We start from the raw sequence: 4678 nt of genomic DNA, 5'->3' as shown, positions 1-4678 counted from the left end.
ATTCGTATGAAAAGTGGGATTTGGAACTCAAAAAATCATGATTTTTGGTAAGGGTGTACTAAAAAAACTGTACACTCGAAACTCAGCTCAGAAAGCAAACACCCTTACCAATAATCATAATTTTTTGAGTTCCAAATCCCACTTTTCATACGAATTTTTCAGTTCAACCCATATAACCATTTTTATGGTTGTAGTACCTGAACTCAAAAAATCGTATGAAAAGTGGGGTTTGGAACTCAAAAAATCATGATTTTTGGTAAGGGTGTACGAATTTTTCAGTTCAACCCAATTAACCATTTTTATGGTTGTAGTACCTGAACTCAAAACTCAAAATCCCACTTTTCATACGATTTTTTGAGTTCAAGTACTACAACCATAAAAATGGTTATATGGGTTGAACTGAAAAAATCGTATGAAAAGTGGGATTTGGAACTCAAAAAATCATGATTTTTGGTAAGGGTGAACCCACCGCGAGACTTTTGTAGGGTTCCATTTATGACAACAAGTTAGAGAGTGCCTCGGTATGTCAAAAATGAGTGCCTTTGTGTTTGTTTGGAAGGTGCAAGTGCCATGGCCAAAATTTAAGTAATCAAGAAATACGTGCCACCGGATCTACAGAATATGTCTCGGCGCAGCTGAGACTTGGTGCACGAATCAGTAAAGAGCAACGGATAAAATTGATTAAAGGTTAGTTTTAACTTATTTTTTTTGTGATTTGCAGATCGACTGTTTACTATGGGAAAGGCGATTGCGAGTTCGTCATGCAAAGATACAACTTACAAAAGCAGCTGAACATCAACGTCAAAAATATCTCGTGAATTCTTTTCTTGGTTGATGGAATCTTTAGCTGTTTTATGATTTGGACCCCTTCGGTGACCATGTGCGACGGGTGATGACCTGGGACGGGCAGATTCGGCTGGATGCCCTAAGGTCGCCGAACTGGCGATAAGATAGTGCGTAGGCTATGCCGCCTAAAACCCATGGAGCAGTTCAACTGAGTTGTTTGTCTTGAAACGGAAAGATTTAATAAATTTGTAGAAATGTTTGTTTTACTTGTTCATGCAAAAAATGTTAAGATGGGCTGCTGACATAAGATCTACTAGTTACACTGGCTGGTTCAGCTAAGCGCCAACGGGACGGTAATGGTCCGGAATTATGCATCACGTCCCTGGCCGTTCCGAGAGCCCCCCGGACAGCAGTAGGTTAGATTTTCGCATGGCCATACAATTTCGGGGCTGCTGTGGGTTGCGTTGACGACAGGCAAATTCAATGAGACCGCAGCCGCTTGTTCTCATCTGTGTTTGCACCGTCGACTTGGTCTGTTCTCTGTCAGCCTGTAGCTTGTCCATGCCTCAGCCTGCGTTTGGTCAATCTGCTTAGGTGGTTGATCCAGCTTCTGCACCAACAGGACGGAAATGTTCACGCCGTTGCAACACGTTTTTGCTGTTACGAGAGTCTCGAACAACAGTATGATAGATCTTTGACGTCGCCGAGTTCCGGCCTCGAGAAAGTATACAAATTACACTAGAGTGCCCTAACTTTTGATAGGGTTATCAGATCTTCAATGTTTTGGGCTCATTAGAAAGAGCTTTCAATTGTCCAACTAACCACGGGTTGCATAATTGACCCGGCCATCATTTTCATCGATATATTAGAGATTCGGCCTCTAAAATGTGTACAGATGACACTTAAATGCTCATAACTTTTGATAGGGTTATCAGATCTTCAATCTTTCGGGCTTGTTGGATAGGTCTTTTGATTACCTATCCAACGATGGGTCGCATGATAGATCCGGGCAACTTTTTCATCAAAATATTTGAGATCCGGCCTCTGAAATGTGTACAAATGACACTTAAGTGCTCATAACTTTTGATAGGGTTATCAGATCTTGAATGTTTTGGGCTCATTAGAAAGGTCTTTCAATTATCCAACTAGCAACGAGTCGCATAATGGACCCGGCCAACATTTTCATCGAAATATTTGAAATCCGGCCCCTAAAATGTGTTCAAATGACACTTAATTGCTCATAACTTTTGATAGGGTTATCAGATCTTCAATCTTTTGGGCTTGTTGGATAGGTCTTTTGATTACCTATCCAACGATGGGTAGCATGATAGATCCGGACAACTTTTTCATCAAAATATTTGAGATCCGGCCTCTGAAATGTGTACAAATGACACTTAAGTGCTCATAACTTTTGATAGGGTTATCAGATCTTCAATGTTTTGGGCTCATTAGAAAGGTCTTTCAAATACCTTTCTAAAAATGTATGATCAGACGGGTTTTCTCACAAAAACCACCCTTTTTACAATCTTTCAAACTTTAGCCAGAATCGTTTTTTTAGCATAACTTTTGAAATACTTAACAAAACTTCATAATAGTTAATATAGGTCTTGTGGGACCCTAAGACGGATCGAATGAGACCAGAACGGCCAAAATCGGTTCAGCCAGTCCGGAGATAATCGAGTGCATTTTTTTCGGTGCACGGACTTACAGACATACACACGCACAGACATTTGCTCAGAATTTGATTCTGAGTCGATAGGTATACGTGAAGGTAGGTCTACGAGCTCGAATTAAGAAATTCATTTTTCGAGTGATTTTATAGCCTTTCCTCAGTAAGGTGAGGAAGGCAAAAACATCAACATCAATTTTCCTGCTTTTAAACCTTTGGATGGCTATATCCAAGCAACTAAGGGTCGTATCGACAAAGTTCAAAAAAGACAAATATAGAGAATTTCCTCAGCTGTGTGTGTGCAACGAACCAAACGGGACCACCCGGCCGCTTCTTACAAATTGAGTTGTTTCCATGTTTATTTAGATCTACAAACTATACGAGCAGTTCTCTAGGATTTCGGTCATTCGATTTTTTTTGTATTTTTTATTCCGACTGAAACTTTTTTGGTGTCTTCGGTATGCCCAAAGAAGCCATTTTGCATCATTAGTTTGTCCATATAATTTTCCATACAAATTTGGCAGCTGTCCATACAAAAATGATGTATGAAAATTCAAAAATCTGTATCTTTTGAAGGAATTTTTTGATCGATTTGGTGTCTTCGGCAATGTTGTAGGTATGGATACGGACTACACTGGAAAAAAATAATACACGGTAAAAAAAATTTGGTGATTTTTTTATTTAACTTTTTAACACTAAAACTTGATTTTCAAAAAAACACTATTTTTAATTTTTTTATTTTTTGATATGTTTTAGAGGACATAAAATGCCAATTTTTCAGAAATTTCCAGGTTGTGCAAAAAATCATTGACCGAGTTATAAATTTTTTAATCAATACTGATTTTTCTTAAAAATCGAAATTTTGGTCGCAAAAATTTTTCAACTTCATTTTTCGATGTAAAATTGAATTTTCAATCAAAAAGTACTTAAGTGAAATTTTGATGAAGTGCACCGTTTTCAAGTTATAGCCATTTTTATGTAACTTTTTTTCAAAATAGTCGCAGTTTTTCATTTTTTTAAATTAGTGCACATATTGGCCCTCTATTGAAAAAAATATTTTTGAAAAGCTGAGAAAATTCTCTATATTTTGCTTCATCGGACTTTGTTGATACGACCTTTAGTTGCTGAGATATTGCAATGCAAAGGTTTAAAAACAGGAAAATTGATGTTTTCTAAGTCTCACCCAAACAGCCCACCATTTTTCAATGTCGATATCTCAGCAACTAATGGTCCGATTTTCAATGTTAAAATATGAAACATTTGTGAAATTTTCCGATCTTTTCGAAAACAATATTTTTAAAATTTTCAAATCAAGACTAACATTTCAAAAAGGCCAAACTTTGAATATTACGCCTTTTACCTGTTTACCTTTTTTACGAAAAACGCTAGTTTTTTACTCCATTTTTTTACTTTCAGCTTGCGTATCTCCGTAATGAACAAACTTAGAGCTTTGAAAATTTGGATTTTTCTTAGTTAGAATGTTTACTTTCGAGAAAAAAATACCAAAAAATATTTGGAGAAGGTCACTTTTTTAAAACTTGGCCACCCAATGTACCATAGTGCAACTTTGCCCTAGACATCAAATCAATCAAAAAATTCCTTTAAAAGATACAGATTTTTGTATTTTCACATATCATTTTTATATGAGCGAACTAATGATGCAAATTGGCTTCAAAACAAATCGAATGACCGAAATCTCAGAGAATTGCTCAGTTCACATATGGGATGCACTATTAGTAAACAAAGCTGATGTGCCCTTTTAAAAAAGAAAGCACGAATTTTATGAGGAGGGGAATTTGAGTTATGCCCAAAGTGACAAAAAACATTTAAAGAAGCTTATGTTTTTGTTGAGAGGGATCTAGACAAAATTTCCGAAGAAAATGAGCTTTTTTGGGAGATTTGGATAACTAGACAAATGCCAACATTCTAGCGATACATGATTCAAAATAAACGTCAATTTCGTTTCAAAACTCAAAAAGATGGTAAAAATTGATCAAAATCATATTGCAATACCAAAAACATGACATCTATTTCACCCTCATCTGCCCTGTGCCCAAACATTAGCAAAGTTACATGAAATAGGTATTCGAATCACTTTAAAGATTTCCTAAGTAAATAAGATTAATCCTTATGGATGCTTTCATAGGATTCAAAATTGATTAAAATATATATATACCTAATTGGTGAATTTTTAGATCGTAGCACGTCTAGAAGCGAGGTCGG

The 4678-nt window shown here is 36.3% G+C and overlaps 1 long non-coding RNA gene across 1 annotated transcript; it reads left to right on the top strand.

Annotated features, from left to right (window-relative positions):
* Positions 1 to 520: 520 nt before the first annotated feature.
* LOC119767796 lies at positions 521 to 1052 on the top strand. Its single transcript, XR_005277710.1, has 2 exons — positions 521 to 657; positions 722 to 1052. It is a non-coding gene; the product is annotated as an uncharacterized LOC119767796 (long non-coding RNA).
* The last annotated feature ends 3626 nt before the right edge of the window (positions 1053 to 4678 follow it).

The sequence above is a fragment of the Culex quinquefasciatus genome, chromosome 2 (assembly GCF_015732765.1).
Source record: "Culex quinquefasciatus strain JHB chromosome 2, VPISU_Cqui_1.0_pri_paternal, whole genome shotgun sequence".
NCBI classification, from domain to species: domain Eukaryota; kingdom Metazoa; phylum Arthropoda; class Insecta; order Diptera; family Culicidae; genus Culex; species Culex quinquefasciatus.
This window is presented reverse-complemented; position numbering and strand designations above follow the sequence as displayed.